Raw genomic sequence first — 21,733 nt, 5'->3', positions numbered from 1 at the left:
TGCTTCCCTCCCCCACCGTTACTTTAACCCTGCGTCTCCCGCGGCTCCGCCCTCGGCATGTCAGCTCGCTGCTCCGCTCCTCTCAGGCTCAGGGAGGCGTGCGCAATCGCACCACGCTGGGCGCCAGCGAGCACGGCGCTAGACATCATGAGTCAGTGCCCAACCATGATCACCGATTGCTTTTTCATTTCTGTTCGTGCATTGGCCATTTTTGGCTTGTTTGTTTCGGGGAGGGGGTTGTTTCTGCTTAGCATAGTATGAGTAGATATCTTTGGAAGTTTCAACTGTTTAAGTAGAAGTGACAGTTTATTATTATAGTCCCTTCTCCTTCCTTATGGTGCCAAACAACAGATGGATTTTGTCTGACTGGGCCTTAGTGGGAGTCATACTGTCACCATGACTAACAGCAGGCTGTACGTAATCAGAGACTTGATTCGGCCCATTGAAAAGAATGCGGTATGAAAGTTGTTGCATGGAAGTAATCCACTATGTATTTTATTTTACCTGAACATCTTTGACATACTAGAGGCCTGTTCCATTGCAGCAAGGTCCTGTGCAATGGTAGAGAGCACAGACAGGCAGATCTCTGGCTCTGGGAGGGCCAGGAGTGGATGCTGTGATTCTGGAATGAGCTGTGAGGTCTGAGCTGTTTTCCTCATCAAGTGAATATGAAAATGGAAATGACAATGCTCATAATGACTCATGTTCTTCCAATGCATAGGGGTGGTGATAAAATAATAGCTTAAATAATTATCGACTTATCTTTAATTTATCCTGTCTGGCAAAGATTCTGGAACCACTGTTGTGCTGAGTCTATACAGTCAGTTGCCAACCAGTTACAAAATTATTTTGTTACTCTTCAAGAACACCTTGTTTATCTGAAACTTGTTCTCAACAAAGAGAAAACACTAGTGCGAAGAGCAAATAAAATTGATTATAGTCGTTCCCAAATGTACTATTTAGATTCTTTACTATAATTGTTTTAAATTTAGTTTTAACTACCATTTAAATTATTTGTTTCTCTTCTTTTTTTGAAATTTGGCAGTATTGTAAATAAGGGGTTCTCCCTCAATGCTTTTCAAAGGTGAATACAAAAGTGTTTTTCAGTATTTACTTTTTTTACCTTGATTATCATTATTTTGCTACCATGATGTCTTTATTTGGATGCAATATACCATGCCTGAATATTTTCAAATATCACAACATTGTATATTTGTGCTTGTATAGTGGTTTCCTGGGCACTATGCAGAGCTTGTTTTCACTGGTATATATCTTATGATAAACCTTTGAGACAACATCTTGTATAAGCCATCTCTCTCTATTGATACAGTTTTTGGCAATTCAGTCATTCTCAAATGTGCCCTCAGACAATTCTGCGTGCACCTCAAATGTAAAGAGACCATATCACTCCTGGGTGTGCCTTTTAAAGCCCTTTTAGGAGGGCTGCAATATGATGTGGGATAGGACCTGGAAATCAAACAAACAATAAAAGAATAACATAAGTGCTGCAGGATTTGGCTGGTTCCTGTCGGTCTGGCTTCTGTTGCCAGGCAGAGTCACAGAATCATTCAGGGGGAATAGACGAAGCTGCTGCTGCTTTCTTGGCTCGAGCTGAACTGGCAGTGAGGAGGACAGGCAAGAGAGGACCGATACCTGAAGCATATTTTCATTTATTTTATTTAAAAATTTGCAGGATTAAGGAAGTAAATTATGCATGAGGTCCAGAAGGAAACAATGAAAGGATAAATTTCACCCATGGAACAAATTTTTTCATGATGCTATACTTAACTACTTTAAGTGCAAGGTTAAATAACATAAAATCCGTTTAGAGTCAAGGATTAAACATACTGGCTGTTTCTACTTTTGGTCTGTCGGCATTTGCAGCACACTGAATCACCCATTTCAGTGCCTGGCGGATTATATCATTTAAACTCTAATCTAAATGACCACTATTGTTTTTTTTCTTGATTTAGGAAGTTACATGGCTGATTTCTATAGTACCTTTGTCAGTTAATGTGAAGTATTTGTGTGTGTTTTTTTTTGCTTAGTTTTGTTTTGTTATTGTTTCCAAGAAGCTGAAGATAAATTTAACTTAAAAAAACAGACCTAGGAAGTGTGTAATGATTCTGTGATGTTTTCTGAAGTGCCAGTTATCTGGTTTGACCACATGCTTATCAGAAAACTGCTTATTTCACCTAAACAATCAGTTGGAGGTTTGATCACCATAGTAATGAAGTACAGAATTATTTTAATATCATGAGTTTTTCTTCAGTTGGTGGCTTTGGGGAATTAAGGATGGTTGGCACATCTGTGCTCACCATCCAGGTCCAGAGGCTTAAGGCCTGACAGTAATATTTGTTGAAAAAATTATATATAAAAAGTAATGGAGGGTAATGGCAAGAGATTTCAATGGGATTCTCTTTTAGTATAAATTGTAAAAGAATCCCATTGTACAGATTGGTCTTGAGAGTACAGGGTACTGTACAAATTACTGCTTTTTATTCCATCCTTTCAAAAGTTAATTTTTTTTTTCTCGTGCTCTGTATTTCTTAGTCTTTTTCGATAGTAACCTGGCATACCTTCCCTCAAAAGGCTCCTTACTTTCATCTCCCTAAAACTTTAATTGGCTTATTAAATCATGGGGTTTTGGTGGGTGTGGCAGTATGCTGGCAAATCACAGTCAATTGTGAGGAAAAGGGAAGATTGGTGAATCGGCGAGAAAGGAGATGAGGCTGTTTGCTGCAGGACCCATGTCAGTGTGTGCAGAGGACTGAAGAGGGCTTGTTAAATAGGAAAAGCACAGCAAAGTTGCAGCAAAGTATCCTGCGTAGCTCTCAAAGAATAGATCAAAGCTTTCAGTATATTTCTGGACGACTGGAAAGCTCTTGCACCCATTGGCTACTGCCATTTATCCAAACAGGAAATGACATTGAGATCATGTAGCATTCGGCTTTGCGTCTCTGCAGAGCTCAGGGAGATGACCCAAAAAACATGCCTAAATGAAGGTCTCCATGAATAGGCGAAAAGCCCCTCACCACCCTCGCAGGGCGCAGAGCCTTGTCCCAGAATGCAGGGCAGCTCTCTGCTCCCCCAGGCCCAGGAGATGCCCCCCCAGAACTTTGCACCACAGTGCTGGTCTCTCCACTAGTGTTCGGCAGAGTCCTTGGGCCTTTCATTTTTTATGAGATTAGTGCCGCTGGCTGGTTCAGCAGCGCAAGTTCTGCCAAGCGTTATTTTCCTGAGCCCCGAATGGAAATACTCCGGGTGACCCGCTTTGTGCCATATAGCAGTGGAGGCCCCATTGTTTACAGACCCCCCCCCCACCCCCGCCATTTCCCCTTCCACTTTGCCCCTCCTTACCGGTTTTAAATCCTATGGATAATCCACTTTGTTCATGTAATTAAGCATGCATCCCCTGTATTTTAATCATTTCTGTTGGTGTTGTCTTGCACTGCCTTCTCGGAGTGTGATGGGAGAGATCTGCCCTTTGGGGAGAGGCAGGTCAGGTTCCCAGGAAAGAAAATGTCCCCTAACATGAACTCCGACCACAAAATATGGACTGACTTCTGAGTCTCCTGATGGTCTTGCTTTGATTTTGGTTAGTTTGAAAGGTATATACCACTGGATACTTTACTTAAATCTTCAACATTAACAGCTAACTTCCTAAATTAGTTTTGTCTAATGGCTTGAAATAGAGGCTTCATCAAATTCTGGTGATATAGGATTGATTGTAGTTTATGTGGTATAACGGCACAGGCTTTTCTAACCATACTTGTGCTTGTTAACTGACATAAGTTTGTAGACAGAAACAGAAAAAGGACATAGGAAAATAGGAAAATGATTAATGTCACTGATTAGCTGCTACTTTTTGTCTGCCACATTTTTTGTTGAAACAATAACCTTAGCCATTGCAGGGCTTCTGACATTTTCATTTTTCATTCTGTGTATACACAAAGCTTGTTTTTAGATTTTTTTGTATAATAATATCAGCCTGCCCTTGAATGTTTTTGTTTGAATAATATAGTTTACTGAAATGTGGTGTTGAAGTGTGCTTGCTTAAAATACATATCACAATCCACTGAGTCTGCAGTGTCCAATTGATCTTCCAGTGCTGTGATCTGGGAGTACAAGGCTGTGTCTGAAAAGGAAAATTCTCCCACTCATGCATTTAAACCACTGGATATGACACCATGATAACTTCCACCCTATTACTTATCTCTTTTTGAGCACAAAGGAGTTGAAACCCCTCCCTCTAGTCTCACTTGGAGCAAGAAGGACCCGCAGTGCAGATGTGGGGCCAAGGTCCACAATGGAAAGTTTTTTTGTTTTTTTCTTAGAACAAAGATCTGCTTCCTCTGAGAGTGATGTGGGCCTGTGTCATGTCACCAGCAGGTTCATGGTATTTTCCAGCTGTCAGAGGCCCTGACGGCACTCAGCCGGGAGAGACGGAGCGTGAGGGATCTAAATAGAGATGACGTGTTTGGATTTAAGCGCCCTGATAGATGGCCTGACGTGACGTTCCTGATAAATGGGGAATTTGCTAGAATACTCCGCGCTGCTCCAGAACACTCAGAAAGGGCCCTGGAATGCTGTGCACTCGGAGAACAGGCAGGTTTTAAACTGAAAATTGAGGCTTGTAAAAATGTTTAAAAACTTCACGTTGCAAGTATTTAAAATATATTTAATGGCCTAAAAGCAAGGCTAAAGAAAGGTAGGACTGGGTGGTAAGTGAAGAGGTGGTGAGAGTGTGGAAGGCTATCAGATTATACTGCCCTCTGCATCAGGGCCTTTTAGTCTGGGAGTTTGCTCCAAAAGTTTATAAGGACTCAGTGACATGTTTACGAGGCACTTGGAAAACTATGCAAGTTAATGATTTTCTATCATTTGCTCCTTCAGTTTAGTAGCAAAGGCTGAAACCAAAATTCTGTAGGAAACATGTAGAACCGGAGTTATGATGAAATAATGAATCAATTACCATTTAAACATTGATATTATTTGGCTTTGTTTAATATGCTGGTTTGCAGTTATCAAATAAAGTTGATTTCTATTATATCAAGGACATTGCAAATATATTTCTTGTGGTCTGTGTCATAAATGAAAATGAAATGACATCATCCAGTTAAAAGGTTATGAAGTAAATCCCAGAAGCTCAAAAAGGATCAACGGAATAATTATATTAAAAAGTTCCATGCTTCCATAAACTTGATTTGTGTTTCAGAATGTAGGTGTATGATCTATGGAGCAAAAATAGCTTTGAGGGGCCTGGTAGCCATGGTAACCTGATAATGTATGCTCCTTATATGGTGTGAGAACTAGCCCTTCTCTGTCTGGCAGGGGCTTCACAAATTTTACTGATAAGATCACTTAGTTCCTAATTCTCAAGAGGCTAGGAATAGCAAACAGTATGGTGCCAACATCAGCAGTCTCAGTCAAATTAGTGAGCACAGTTAGCCATGGCTACTGCCGGGGCTGCGGGTGATATGGCCTCCTTGTGTGCTGCCTGTCTTTTAAATGGTCCAATGCAGATGTCATTATGTCCAATTAAAGATAATGAATGAAAAGTGCCCTGTGCTGACATCACATTAACAGAACCCAAGAGTAGAGTAATGCATAGTTATTGCATGTCCAGGAGACCTCCCCCAGTTAGACTGAGCCAAGTAGCCATGTCTCTCTTTAGGGGCCCAGAACAGGGCAGCGGTTTGTCAGTTTCAATCCCTAGGAAAGGCACCCTTTATGAAGGAGATTCAAACATTGGCTGGCCTGATCCTTATCTGGTACACTTCCTGTCTTTGAAATTCCAGGGTGGGATTCCCGGACTGGCACTCAGTTTTTTGTTATAATAGCCTCAGCCATTACAGCTGAATGTTTCCTGAGGCCTTGAGATAAATGCAGTGACACTGGACTATATTCACTGGACAATAGACAACGATCTGTCACGGTCAATTATACTGGGCTCAAGGCTGTCCGAAGGATATGTCCAACTGCCCTGTCTGCTGCACGACCCAGGTTTACAGCATCTGTTTTACCACAGTCAAGTGTGTGCTAATATAGGCATCAGTTCCACACATGGTCGAGTGCTGTATTGGAAGCATGACTGCCTTGCAATCACATGAACAAGCAAGTGAAGCATTCCAGATCATTAGGCCTTTGATTCACATCTGTGATTAGGGTATTAGGCACCATTGTATGCATTTGAGAGACAATTTCAGAAGTTCTCTGAAACACGCATTCAGCTTATATGAACTCAAACAGCTGCCTTGCTGTTCCTACAGCAGCAGAACTGTACCACTGGGGGCAGTGTGTGCAGGTACAGGTGGGTCACAGGCACTAGTGAGGTGGGGGATGCCCTGCTACCTCCCTTGGGAAAGGGGTGTTTTACACAGGAGTCCTGGTCACAGTAAGCGCTGCCATGGTTTGGGTTTGATATTCACTGCAATAAGAACAGGTGCATCAATAGGAAACAACACTCAGGCGGCTGTGACACTGGCATGCCTACTACTGTATGAATGCAGAGCATGAACTGGCAGATGATTAATAGTGAGCCGTATGTTAGAAGACCATTCTAGTGTTTTGGAATGACAACTCCACTCCCTCCCCCATCCACCCTGATCTGGGAACATTAATTACACAGTGGAGGCCCGGTGGAGGCCCGGCGGAGGCCCAGTGAGGTTTGCTCATGCTTTTCCTCCGGTGGCTTTATTTGGAGCAATGCTCTCAGGGAGGTCGTTGGTCACGCTTTCATGTGGGCAGCTTTGGGTCCTGCCTCTGGGAAAAGATGGTCTTCAGTAGTCCTGAGATAAGGACACGCCTGTTTAAAAGCCCTGCCATGCTGCTCTGGTGAACAGGCCCCAATTAGTCATGAGAATTGAGGTTTATACGTCCCCCATCCCCTGCTAGATTCACACACTCCTATATTTAGCCTGCCCTGTGATACATGTGCTATGGTCATCAGCGGCTCAAGGGGGTCAGTCAGGTTGGTGCTATTTTAATCTCTGCTGAGGGGAAATTTGTTCCACTTTTGTTTGCTTTTTCACTGGACCCCGACTCCCTCTCGCCCTTATACCCTATTCCCTTGTGATTGGTCGAAGTGGGACTGTGTTTTTGAGAGCCACTGCCTTCCTCCCCCGGTCCCCTCCCCCGTTTCACTGTCCCACAGCACGGGGGCCCCTGGTCTTGTGAACAGAGTAGCTCGGTTAATCTGATTCCAGCTCTTCTCTCTGGGAATGTGTTGCCCTTTTGATTTGAGGCCACAACCCATTTTATCCACTGTCCACATTGAAACCGGATGTAGGAGATTCGGCCTTGCTGCTGTAAATATGAGTTGAAGGCTCTGGCTGCATTTGGATTTTTTGCTGAGATATACAGTTTTGGGTTTTGTTGTTCGTGGTTAAACTCTAGGCTTGACAGTCCCCAGGGGAGATGTGGTGTAATTCTGTCCTGTCTAAGCAGGCTGGTCAAAGGTCTGTGAATGTTTTTTTGTGAATTCTCCACTATTATGTTTTTGTCACATGGTATTTTTTGGATGAAAACCCCTTCAGTAAAAATGGGTGCCACCTTATTGTATCTACGTAACATGCAAGAAACTATGGTTGACATCAAATAAAATAACATCCAAATATACCAAATTGAAAACAAAATTTTAAGAGCCTTATATTACAACTGTTTATTATGAAACAGTGAAATGTGTGATTTCTGCTCACATCAGTCTCCCAAAATTCATCAATACAGTATGTAAACATACCGAAGTAATAGTGCGTCACCGCATGAAAATACGAATGAAGAAAGAATCTGGGGAATGCACATTGAAGGAAGTGTTGAAAAGACTCTCTGAAAGACTCTGGCCCAGAACAGAGAGTTACGCTCCATGCCCATGCAATGAGTGACACACCATGTGAGAAAGTTTTGGAAAACTCCAGCATCACAGACTGCAGCACCTCTGGCAGGCGAGGCCCACCCCGAGGCTGGAATCAGAGGGGTCTTGACGGGAACTGGCCAGGCGGAGCTGAGCAGGAAATGAGCAGGCCTGAGCCTGGCATTCGGAACGCTGCAAGGCCCCGTCCTTTTTCACTTGGGGCTTTTGACGTCACGTGTGAATGACTCCCCCTCTCAGCCAGCGCCCCTGGAATTTCCTGTGTGTGTGAGGAGATGTCCCGTTTACAGCATCTCGGCAGTGAGGGCGCTGAATGAGACGAGGCTGCTTTCTCTTGAGAGAGGGAAAGACGCAATGACAACAGGTTGAAATGCATTGTGTGGGCATGTTCATTTTTAATCACGTCGCCCGGATCGTTTAGAGATGGGGAACCGTCACCATCCTTTTCCCTTTGACTTTGTAGTTTCAATGTAACCATGAACCAAACATAAGACTGAAACAGTATGCTCAGCATATGTACATGAACACCTAAATGGCTTATTACTGTGTGCAAAAAGGTTTATGCTCTGGGTGTGCTGTACATATAAGGTGGGGTGAAAGTTAGTAAATCTGGCAACCATATGACATAAGACTGTGTTGTGCAGGTGCACAGAATAATATATTCTCAGGTGGAACGAACCTAAAGTTCAGGGCTACACTGAGCTCTCTGTTTTCTGATGTACTGGACCCTTCATCCTACAGAGTAAGATTCTATTACTTTGTAGCTTCACTGGTAATTTACTGTCATCTAATTTTTTCATCACCACTCACAGGGAACTAAGGAGCTCCTTGGGCCCACTGCACATTGAAACATAATGATTAGTCTTCATAGTTCGGCTCCTCAAACATTTCTCACTGAGCTCAAGTTGCAGTTTTTTTTCCCAGCGCACTGGAGAATTCTCCCTCTTTTGGAGTGGAAAAGAGAAAGGAGAGCTCCGTAGAATGTAAACAAGATCTCACTTGGGACAGTCTGTTCTGCAGTGACGTGCGTTGTTCTGAACGTAATTTAGATTTATGAACTCTGAGTACAAGCGAACCCTGCTCAGGCCCGAGGGGGGTGGGGGGGGTGGGGGGACGACACACACCAGAAAAAAGCAGAGGTATTTTATCCACGTTGAACTCTTTCTAAAGTAGGGACACAGAAACACACACATGCTAAAGTGTGCAGTCTGTCACTGAGATAACATTATTTTGCCTCTGTGTGACCTACAGTCCACCAGCTGATCGGAGCATCAGAGCACCACACTGCATGCTATGGTTGGCACCAGTGAGGTCTGGGTTTGATACTAGGGTATTTTACAGCACTGCCACCCGAAATGGGGCAATACTCAGAAATGTATTTTTCTCTTTGTGCTTCACCCTGCCTGCGCACCACACGGTAAACTATCCAGTAAAAGCGTGGCCATGCTGTGATGAGCCCATGATCAGCTCCGTAGGGGCCCTCAGTTGAAATGGATAGGGAAATCCAGAGCAGGTTGGCCTGCAGTGAGAGTGTCGGCACTGTTAGGTCTCTCCCACAGATGAGTTACAGCGTGCTTCCTTAGCCAGATTTATCATTCCTGAGGAGCCCCAGGGCTGCTCTTGTGAGAAAAAACAGATGGAACCTCCAGGCTGCGTAGGTCACGGCCACAACATCCAATCCAGTCGCCTGATGCCAACATCAGGCTCTTTTTGGACCCTTTTTTCGATAGTGTCGGTTTTTTTATTATTTTTATTTTAGAATGGAAGCTCTATCAGAATCCTTTGTTGATGTCTGTTAGAGCACTGTACAATTAAACGTAAAAAATAACTAAAGCCATCCTCTCAGTCCAAATCTTGCTCCATTAGTGTCTTTATTGTAGTTACCTTGATGCTTCCATTCAGTCTAAAATCAACATGCATTTGTAAATGTGGCTTTAGTGGCCTTTCGGGTGGCAAGTCCAGGTAAAACGTGAGCCCTTGATGTAGTATTGCACCCCACAGCCCTGAATCAGATCCTGACCCTGCCAGTGCCCACTGTTGGGGTTCCCACAGCTGGCTGTAGTGGTTCTCTGTGAGGGAGGGTTACTGTCAGCAAGGTTTTCTGATCATGCATTAATGACAGCTCAGACTTGGCTGCAGGCTTCCTGTGTCAGCTGCGTAGAGAGTAGAGTACTACATCTTTGGCTATGAAGTGCTGGCTGGCTGTGGGCATTAAAGATGACATGCATTCTAGCTGCATCTGTTTTCTCAGATAGAGGGAGGATGATTCCAAACTGGGAGAAAAAGTGAAAATATCAAAATATTGCTGTAGGTCTCGTTCTCAAACTGTTCCCAGAAATATCAGTTAACTACTGAAACTTCAAGTGGAAAGATATCTCATTGTTCAAGATGTTTTGGAAGTTGCATTGTTTCAACTTAGTTTTGTTTTATTCAGGTCCGTGTAATAATAAATATGTTCCTCTCTGGCATCGTTTTGTTTTCTTTGGAAAAAAATCATACTTTCTGTGATTTAGAAACTGCGGAGGCAGTGAACTCTGAAGAATTATTTTGTTTGTGTGTGTTTCTGTTTCCTCAGATATGACTGGCTATCACAGTATAAAAGCATGTCAGTGTGTCTCCATGTAAGGGCGTGCTATAATGTCTCAAAGCATGAGAGCTCTTAAATCTTAAATCTAGTGTAAGAGCTCACTGCCATGTTTGTGCTAAATGTTGTCCATCAGAGGATGCAGGAGAATGGTGGCAACGCTGTGATTTAAACAAGGAAATCATACACACACATTGTTCAGGGTCCACTTTTGCTTAATTTAAGTGCTTAATGGACCTGTGTGCTCACATTATGCTGCTGGACTTCTTGGAGCAAATGTAGTTTGCTTTGTTCCCTGTGTGTACACAAACACAAAAACTTGGGTTTGAAGCTGGTAGGTGGTGGAGCTGATTAAAGTGTGTGTTTCAGTGTGCCCTAGGGTCAGTTATATAAAAACTATGAACAATCAGGAATGTATCAATGCAATGTAGTGAAACTTATGGTAAATGCAGACTTCTGTTAGATAGTTCTGGATTATAATGCTTGATGTGTGCTGCATGACTTCAGTCAGCTGTTAGCAAAAAACAACGACGGTCTTTAAAATGTGTTGTGACATGAGTCACTAAAGAGCCCATTATTGAAATGAAATCCAAATGCGTAAGCCGTGTAAAACAAGAAATGTGTATACAGTACAGCATGGTCCTGTGATCAGGGTCACATTTATGTCATGTGAGAGGGCAGTTCTGCGTCTTCTCAGGACGTGACCCAGAGGGCAGCCGTCAGAAACACACCAGTGTCGGAGAAGGATGAGGGGGTGCAGCCCGCTGGTGATTCTCATCTCTCTCACCTCATTATCAGTCAGAACAACCACACCATTACAGATGACCACTCATCTGGGTAACTAAAGAACACTGCTTTCATTACAGTGATTTTCCTTGTTCAATTGCAGACCTTTTTTTTTAAAGGAAAACACCAAAAATTACAGAAGGGATCTGGATTTGTTTATAGGAATGGGACCTGTGGATTAGTTTTTTTTTTTAATGGTGCAAATTACCTTCCTGTTAGTGGGCTGTAGACTTGAAAGTTTTTCCTCAGACTTGAAAATGGATGTTTCACTTAGGTGCAGAGGACACAGGGTACGCAAGCTAAGAGCTTTGGCGGCCAGGGTGACGCTGATGCGATCGGACGGCTCCAGCAAGGCATGCAGGCGAAAGAGAGCGGTGCGAGGTGGCCTTTGGGACAATGGGATCTGCTTTTCCCCCCAATAAAACATGAGGCTCACCAGGGGCTCTTCACTTGTCTGCTTGGGCCTTGTCAGGTGTTCAACACCTGCAAAGGGAAGGAGGAGAAGGAGGTGATGAAGATGCCCAGGTTGATGTAAGAATGCTGTTATAGTGATTAAAATGGCAGTTTCAATGAGAAATTCTGTCTTTCTCTTGCTTTCCACAGTGGGTATGCTCATGCCTTCAGTACCATGGCTGTGCCATATTTTCAATTGCCCAAATATTTGTTCCTGCCATTGTCATTACTGGGTCAACTCATTGTTCTGTATTAAGCAACAGTTTCCCGATACATAGACAAAAAGAACAGAAACGTTTTTGCTGTGTCTCTCTTGCTAAGAAAATTACTTGATGAACATGGGACAACACGTGTAATTCTCAGTATTTCAATGGGTCAGGCAATAGTCAGATCTCCTACTCTTCAGGGTCCTCTGAGGAACTGTAACCTGGTTCCAGTTCACCCAGTCAGCTCATGGTGAATGAAAGCAAGAGAGAGCATTATGCCAAGGACTCTAGTGCCAGGCTGAGTAAGCCAGGTCTGCTGCCCTGCCAACACTGCAGTGTGGAACAAGAGGGTGTGGGCCAGGTGGTTAGGAGGGGGTTTAAGAGGACCTGCCATGCCTCTAGGTTGTAACTAATGAGCATGGTGTTTAGCATTGGATGATTGCACTGAGAAGGCCCATTGGCCTGGAAAGCCCATGTATGAATGTTGTGAAGCCAGAATGTGATTGGGTTCATCCACTAACCATGTGATTGCCATAGCCCTCCTTATTGGACGAGGTGCAAGTGAAGGCATTAGTGCAGGTTATTGGCAGGCTGCAGACAGAGTGCGTCTTCTGGGCTGAAAGGCCATTCACACATACTTTTCCTTGAGAGGGGAGGTCCTCTCCTCTCCTGGGTATTGGTCTAAAACGGGTTGTCTGAGAGTGCTGGAGTCTGTCAATATACAAGAAGTGTTTTGGTAAGTTTGTCATTCCTAATAAAACAAACCATTTTACCCCGCACTTCTTGGAATCCCTGTTGAAAAAACATAGTTCTGTTCAGGAATACGTTGGCGACTCTTCGGCTTTTTGCAGATCCACATAGCGCTATGTGCATGTTATAGTTAGCTTTCAGAAATGGCATAAATCTTCAGCCCTCCATTTTCTCATTTCTTAGCATCACATAATGCAAACTTGAAGCCTTTCAAACTCATGAAGGTCCCACCACATATTCTATATACCACATATAGACTACCTTGTTCCTCCAATGTGAGTACCAAGGTTTCATAAACAGCATCCAGCAAGTCAGTAGACACTGGTTTCAGGGGAGGACCTATGGATCTAGTTGTGAACTGCTCATTTTCAAGTGCCTTCAGGCTTCCAAGCTTCCATTGAGACCCTCTCCGTGTGCTGAGCTAAACCAGAACCAAAGCTGTTCCAGCCGGCTCCACACACAGCAGTCTATGGTGTAATTGGCATACACCATAAGCTTGTCATGGAGGCCCACAAAATGTATTATTCTGTATTTGTGACAACATTGGACTTCTAATCACAGCGCATTTGTGGGCTGGCATATAGGGGGTATAGGGGGCATAGGGGATATAGGGGGTATGAGGGGTTATGGCATTCTTCACCCATAAGGCTGAATCTGCGGGCAACAGAGGCCATTTTCTGCAGTGGAGAGGTCCGAAACCTGGAAACAGAAAGCTGGCTTGGACATGGAACAAAGAGACAACTGCTCTCCCTCTTTCTCTCTTTTTCTCACTTCATGACAACTTTCTCAAGCTGTATGTTCCCCTTAAATGATTCAAGACTCTGATGCCCGCGCTGATGTGAGGAGAGCCGAGGCTTCAGGGCTCATAATTTATACAACCTCTGTGGGTTGTTGCAGCTCTCCACTTGAATAAGCACAAGAGAGGAATAGGCATTAAAAAGAGATGGCCATGCAGTACTTTTTTTCTGAAAACTTGTCGGCTGCAGTCTCCAGTGGGGCTGGTCAGGGCGAGTTGTCAGTGTCCGACACTGGGCCTGTTCTCCACTGAGCCCCTGGCCCACCTCCTTCAATGCTCCATAGTCAAGGACAAAGCATCTGAAGCGCTCTGCCCTTGTACAGGAGACAAAGGGGGGAGCTACTGGCAAAGTGGGAATAGATGTCGTCTGAGAATGGTGAAGCTCACAGGAGGCAACAGGAGGCAACAGGAGCCTAGCCTGAACTCATTGACAGAAATCTTCAGGCTGTCTATGCATCATATTTACAATATGGCACCCACTTTGTTAGCCATTCATGGGCTGCTGAACAAGGTGAGACCCCACATTGAGAATGAGCAAACCATGTTTGTACTGCCTAAACCAGCCCATTACTCCTGCTCTATCAATCACCACTCTGAAATGCACACATGAGATGTATGGAGCAGGCAGAATCAATGTAGGTTCACCAGACGCCAAGTAAAACTTACATTCCACCTGCTTAAAGTCACCAGAGGAAGTAAAAATGATGTAATACCATTATGCTATTAATTATCATCATATAACAATGCAAAATGCTATACTGGCATATGCATAGGCACAGGGCTGTGAGTCATTTGAGTCTACAAGATGACATCCTGCCAGAGAGCTGTGTGGATACACTACAGGTGCTTCCAGGAGGAAATGACCCGGGCTAACACGGGCGTCTCATGCTGGCTGAGATCTGCCTGACACCAGCACGGTCACAAGCAATCAAAACCGTGGAAGAAAAGAGCAAAAATTGTGGAAGAAAAATGGATTATAAAACATTGTTTAAAGGATAATCAGACGCATCCAATAATTTGCACAGGTGCGAAAAGTAAATAGAATAAGCTGTGGCACTCTGTTTGCCCAAACACTGTTTAAGGGCTTCAGAGTTATTAGTTTCAAAAGATTGTTGTTTTGATCTTCATGGTCTTCAGCAGGGTTGTGCCAGATTTGTTTAAACAGGCATGTTTGTGTATTAGGTAGATGAGATTAAATGGACAGTTATCATACTGTACATATAAAGGTGACAGTTAATAAATAATAAAAACAAGATGTATATAAATGGACTGTATACTATGAAAATCAAATATAGTAACCCATCCTCCATCTCCTAAGTAAATAAGGTCTCACAGAAAATGACTATTATATTTGTCCAAGAATTACTTTAAATAAAATTATATAATATTGTCACAAAATGCAAGGCCTGTTAAGTGAAACTCAAAGTCATAATGGAGGAGTGTTGACAGAAGCAACTTGGAGACCTGGAGAGCAATGTGTTTTTCTAACTCCGCACTGAAGACCTACTTTGGACTAAGCTACTTTGCCTGCTCTCTCCCTCACTTTCTCCCTGGTAGTCCTGTCTAATTCCTTCCTGCAAGCATTCCCACCACAAGCACCATTTATTTTTCATTTGTTCTCCCATTTATTTTTAATTTGTGTTCCATTTATTTCTGCTGCCTGTAGAAGGGGCCCGACATGCGAGGGGAAGTGCTTTTCAGCTCTGCAGGTGTAATGAAGCTGAAGAATCGACTGTGTGGAAGAGGGGCAGTGAGACGGAAGACAGACCCTTGGAGGACTGCTAAAAGCCTGCCTTCGCTCTCTCCTCCACCCCCTCACCTCTCCCAAGCACAGGTCTGTAGCCCAGTCTCCAGCTAGCGTGGGTAGAATCGCAACTGTCGAAATCGTTCCCTCATTCCCTGTAGCTCTTCTCATCTTTGTTGGCGCATTATGAGGTCTACATGGCCTCATAATATGTCATTTGTTTATTTTTGTCTGCTAATTCACTGACTTTTTAAAAGGCTTGTTTTTACTGAATGGCTGCTAATTGTTTATTTTTAAAGGGCATGTTTTGTTGGCGATAGCTATGGTTGAATTGTATGAGATATAAGTAGTTTGCCATTGGCGTTAAAATACCACCATATATCATGTTGCAATGCAATACATTAATGTTTATATCTTACCATCACAATTTTGTAAGTTGCTCTGGGTTAGAACATATCATTTTAAAAATGGCTTTACATACATAAGGGTACATACTTTAGGGTACAGACATCATAAGTTTTTTCTAGTTTGGTGAAGATACATCAAAGTATATTAAAAGTTTCACATTGTCAGTTCATCTGACTAATTTCAGCTGGACATTTGAGCATTTCAAAAATCATGTTGGTTTTTATCTACAACCTATGGTTTAGGAGGACAACGCTGAGGGATCACAGTCAGTTTTTCTATAAACAAAATGGGTCGACTTCAGAATCAGTGGTAGGTACCAGCGTACCATAGATTTGTCTCACTCTATTTGCACCACTAGCCACCATCTTTTGATGTTTAAAATCACCACTGTCCTGCTTCAGGCTGTCTTTATTATCTGACTTTGCTATGTTTCCACAATATCAGGTAGGTATTTTTCATCATCCCGCTCCATTACTACTAAGAGTAGGTTATAACAAAAAACCATGGCAACACAGAAAGAAATGAAGCCAGAAGTCAAAAGGAATTGCTCATTCCCAGTTACAGTACTGCATTATTCATATTTTATTAATCTTTAAGTCCCTTTTAATTTGAACATTGTAAATGTTATGTGTGATTCTGCTTCATTGGGGGTGGGGGTGAAGTATAATAATACTGTGCATCAGTGATTTTGTGTATGCACTTACGGGCTCATTTCATGCAACCCCTTCAATGATGGTGAAATATTATCATTACAGAAGTACAAAGGGCTGCACATGTGTATAGTTCATAGCCCACACATGAAAACCTCCCTGGAGGGTAAATATTGCATTTGCATTGAAGAGATGAACTGATTAATACGTCTGCCGGCTGTCTGGAAACGTTGGCACATGAAGTGAACCAGTCAGTCTGAAGTTGCCATTATATTTTCCCCCATGAAGTGAAAAAGCACTCCCCTGTCTCTCAGGAGGGGTGGACGTGTTTATCAAAAAAGGTGGACCTACACATGTCTGTTTACATCTACCACATGGCATACATGATAAGGCCTCTTCCAGAGGCTCGGCCCACCTCCCTCTCTAGATACATGCTTAGCTCATATTCTATGGTACAGTACTGTATGTGACGTGTGTGAGGTGCCCTATTGCATGCTGGGACAGTGCAGTGTGAACTTTAACATGCATGTTGGTCACAGCTTGTGACCAGTTTTCCTTGCTGTGTATCTGTGAGTGAGGCCCCTGGCCTTCAAGCTCTCCTGAAGCTGGAGATAAAGCCAAAGTGACAGCCTGGCCCTTTTAAGGAAGAGAAACGAAGGCACTGGCGATCTGCTTTTCTCTACTCGCTGCCCCTCCAAAATCTCCTGTCTTTCCTTCTCTCTGTTCTGCTTCACGGCTATTCCTGGTCAGCAACCTTCCATTTTCCATGAGGTCAGAAGGAGTGAAACTAACTATGCAAAGGGATTGCCTTCGTCCTTGATATATCATAGCAGAGAGGCCTTCCATTATAGTGAAGACAGGATGGTTTACACTGGCAGGAAAAGCGGTGATAATATTTTACAACAAAATGCTTGTGTCCAAACTGTATTTGCTGCTCTGCTTCATGGTGGAATTTTGGAATGTTTTCTACATCAGTAGTCATGCTGGCTGCTATGGTTTGCATTTGCATCGTTTCCACAAAAATCCTGCAGTATTAATTTGCAGTTTGTCACCCAAAGCTGTGTTCTGGCAGTAATCAAAAGGTTCCCGTAAGATGCCTGTGGTGTTGCATTTTGCTTGGTATTAAAAGATAAAATCATGATTTTAGGACTGTATTTTTACAATGAAGCAATCTTTTCAGTCTCAACAGACTAGTGGGTTCTCAGAAACAAGGCTCGTTGTGTTGTCCTGAGAGTAAGCACTGTTGGAGAAGTCCAACAGCTCTCTGGCTCTGACTTAGGGCACATACAAATAGATAACCATCTGAACATCCTAAAAGAAACCTTTAAAAAAAACAGTGAAGCACTGTTGCTGAGGCTGACATCTCAAATGCCTGGTTCAGTAGCCCCAATGATGGGGGAGTCCCAGTGTACATGAGCTGTCAGCCTGTCAACATTTTAAAGGAACCCTGATTTCAGCCATGTAAAGAAGACTCTTTTGTAAACATGTTCAGAATTGCCATTAGGAAATGGCTACATGCCTACTCTCAGTTTACATGCATAGATAGAAGATACAAGCCCAAACAAATCTGTTTTATAAGGTACAGAGAAACCACACAGCTTCACTCTCTTCTGTATTGAAAGTCATGCCTTTGATGTGCATCCACCGGTATGCATTGTCTCCCTCTCCCACTCTGCCCCCCCCCCCTCTCTCTGCCTCACATCAACTCATCATAAATCTGTCTGAATACAAAACATAACATGGAAAGATGTGATGTAATCAGAAAGTTTGCAACGTAAAAGTGGAGCACTTGACTACAGCATATTTGAGCCCTTCATGAATAGATGAGGCGAGATCTTATTGCCCTGCTCCCCTGGTGTCAGACCACCAGTGTTTTTCTCCTCTTTTGGGATCCGTTCAGTGGTGAGGGTCAGAAGGGAATGATGGTCAGAGGTGATGGCTGTATTTGTAGGATTTGCTTGGATGTCACAGATCAGATTTCTCCTTAGAAGGGTATGAAAAATATAGTGGTTAAATCCCCAAAATAGACTCCAGTAAGCAGGTTGACACGTTCCCAACCCCGAAGCCCTTCAGTTAATCTTGTTTTATCATTTTATCTTTCTGTTTGTACCTCTCTTTGGTTTCATCTCTTTTTCTTTTGGCAAACATTGATATCATAACTCTCCCGTGAAAGAAAACAGAAAGGTACAGAACACATTTCCATAAACGAAGCATTACGAAGCTGCAATGACCAAATGCCATTCTTTTCCTAATGCTCTGTAAAATAAACAACAATACTGTTTTCATCTGAGCAACGAAAGAGACCATAAAAGGCCTCGATTGATGGAGTGTGTGTGTGTGTGTGTGTGTGTGTGTGTGTGTGTGTGTGTGTGTGTACTGTATATGCGTGCGTGCGTGCATGCGTGCACGTGCGTGTGTGTGTGTGTGTATGTGTGTACTGTATATGTGTGCTTGCGTGCATGTGAATGTGTGTGTGTGCATAATTCATTGCTCTGGGGAGTGTGATGCATTTCCGTGTGCACCTGCTCATTGTAACTCATGGACCCTAACCACCCTCCAGCTCCATACTCACACCACGCCCTCACACACAAACATGCTGCTCTTACAAAGGTCAGTCCCTCCACAGCAGCCATATGAAAATAAAGTTCTAAAAAATAATGAAAAGAGAAGCCTTTGCTTATTACCGAGAACTTTCTTAAGAAAAAACAAACTAGTCAAGCTTCACTCAATTTTTTTGTGTGACTGCATGATTAATTAACGCATCTAACTGAAGTATGGTATGTGAAATGAATCCTGGGATGTCACTAGATAAATTTGTAAATTTTGAGGCCTGGTCTCGCAGGACTGTGAGGACTACAGCCACCAGGAAAGAGTTAAAATGTTCAGGTCTATTGGTTGGTCATGCCTGGCTTTTCAGATCACCAAAGTGACTCCTGAACTATTCTCAGCAGGTTCAAGTGGACACAGTAAGCTGTGGAACATCTCAATAGCAGGCATGCGAGTGAGTGAACACGGCCCATTATGTGCCTGGCAGAGAGAGCCTGCGCACAACCAGAGAAATTACCTTAAAAGGAACTGCCATTGTTGCTTTATTATAAACACAGTTAAGGCACCTACCCTCCCCTCAGTAGGCCTCCTTTGAATAACAGCTCACAGGGACAGTCTGTCTCACTACCGATGTTGACAATGGTAAATGAGGTGGCTGGCTGCTGACATAAAGGACTTCCAATATGTTTAATTATTTCTTCATGTCTCCTCCACCCACAGTGAATGCCATATTGTCAAATCACTGAGGTCAAAGGGCAGACAGTGTGTGTGTGTGTGTGTGTGCGTGTGCATATTGGTGGTAATGGTGGGGGGGGGGGGGGTCTCATACTCATTTGTTTCATTCATTTCACACCCGGAGGCAGATGATCACTTCCACTGGCTGTGGCACTCTCCTTGATCAGACCCGTGTTACATTATTCTATTCTGTTTCATCCCTGTCGGTAAATGAAAATACCAGACCTCTGCAGTACCCAGTGGGATCTCCCTGTAAGCTTACATGAGTTCATAAAATTAAATGGAATTCTAGCCAATTCAAAGGATATTCTTCAAATATTATGACTGGGAAAATTGTTTCTATTGACCTGATTTTTTCAACACATAGCCACAAACATAGACACAAACCCCATCATCCAGTAGCTCCCACAAACATGTAAGATTAATTGGAACTTTTCCCCTGTGATTCATTCATGTTTACTAGAAACTTACCTGTGAGTGATCCTTCCATTTCATTCAGTGCCAAAGCATAAATATCAAAGCTGACAAAAACAAAAGTTGTGAAAAATTCCCTGAAAAATAATAACATGATCTATTAAATATAGAAGTAGGTTTTTCTGCTTATTTTCAGGGGAAAAGTCAGTATAGGTTATGGAAGAAGTGAATGTGACCACATAACATTTTAAATATTTACGTCAATGCTTTTATCCAGACATGGAATTGCTATAGAAATTATTTAATATTTCATTCCTTACTAAAAAAGAAGAAAAACAATCTGGAGGACTGGAAACAGGAAAGAAATGGGAAGAAGCCAAATTAAAAGCCAAAAGAGGAAGCTTGCTTATGCGTCTACAGTAGAAAGCCTTGGCATTTTTAGTTCACATTAAAGAGAAAAGTCTTGTGTGCCTCATTTTCAACAGTAAGTTGGATGTTGTGAAATAAGGATGGAGGCTGAGGCTAAGCCTCCATCCTTTACCATCCCAGAGTTCATGCACCTCTGGACCTGTCCTGAGCATTTTCTCTGATTTAATTCTTAGAGCTCACAATCTGTACAGAAAAGTGTCCCTCCTAATCTTCACAACAAGGTTACGCCCTTGATTTTCCCTGTTTAATCTTCAAATGTGGGTGTCATACAGACAGAAAATGCAATCAGAAGCTTCTATTGGATCACTATATTTAATGGTAATCGTAAGAAGGACAATGGTTTTTTAAAATTTACCCTAGGTGTCTTTCAAGAGTATGAAAAAATAACACAGTTATTTTGCTGAAATAATCAGACCAATAGTCACCACACCCATAACCTCATGCCATATTTTTTTAACCATTAGTAAGGTATCGTAACTTTCTGTCACAGATTAAATAAATATATCCATAGTTACAGTACGCATCTCCAGAATGCTTTGGTACAGTAATTTCAAGGCAATACTTTTTACTGGAGTAGATAAGCAGCATTGGTACACCTTTTTTCATTCAATGGAAGCAGGGCTGAGCAGGACAGGGACTGGGTCCAGGATAGACTTTTTTAAAGTGACCTTAGAATCTTGATTTGTGACACTGTTGTTTTTACTGTCAATGAAGATTTAATTCTACCAGTTTATTTTATGTTGTTTATGTAATGGTAACAACAGAGAATTTCTCACTGTGTGAAACACTACTGGCACAGCCCTGTTAATGGGTAATATATTAAGAATTTCTTTAAGGGCATTGTCAAAACAACTGGGGCAGGTCTCTGGTCGGTTATATTATATGTTAGTTCAGTCATGGCTGCTCCAGTGACAGCACCATGCAGAAACAGGCAACTAAAATTGCAAGTAAAATGTCATAATTCTATTGAGTGGGCATTGATAAAAGGATATTTAGCTTTTTTTGTCTATGAAATGCTGGCCTGACTATAATCATTCCTTCACTCTTTGCATCTGTCTTTTCATTTCCTTGTTATAATGCCTTTGTGAGACAGTGTCACAGCCCCCGCCCCCCCCAAAAAAAACCCCAAAAAAACAAAAAACAACCAGCATATAATTTGATATGAATAATATTTCCCGGGGGGAAATATATGTATTTATTATGATTAGAATGATATTAATTAACCACAAAAATGTGAGAATGGCATGAAAAAATTCAGGTCGGTCCTATCCCCCACCACACTCTTGCAGACACGGGCTGAGACACAGTGTTCTGGTCACACCACATAACCCCCCCCCCCCCCTTCTCCCCAGCTGAAGTTC

The 21,733-nt window shown here is 42.7% G+C and overlaps 1 long non-coding RNA gene across 1 annotated transcript in view; it reads left to right on the top strand.

The window, feature by feature from the left end:
- The window catches only part of LOC135242720 (uncharacterized), a 28,004-nt gene extending 6,292 nt beyond the window's left edge, over window positions 1-21,712 (top strand). The window contains exons 2-3 of the long non-coding RNA XR_010326445.1: window positions 15,112-15,279; window positions 15,840-21,712. This is a non-coding gene — a long non-coding RNA (uncharacterized LOC135242720). The remainder of the gene's footprint in view (window positions 1-15,111; window positions 15,280-15,839) is intronic.
- The last annotated feature ends 21 nt before the right edge of the window (window positions 21,713-21,733 follow it).

This window comes from Anguilla rostrata, chromosome 16 (assembly GCF_018555375.3).
Source record: "Anguilla rostrata isolate EN2019 chromosome 16, ASM1855537v3, whole genome shotgun sequence".
Taxonomy (NCBI): Eukaryota; Metazoa; Chordata; class Actinopteri; order Anguilliformes; family Anguillidae; genus Anguilla; species Anguilla rostrata.
This window is presented reverse-complemented; position numbering and strand designations above follow the sequence as displayed.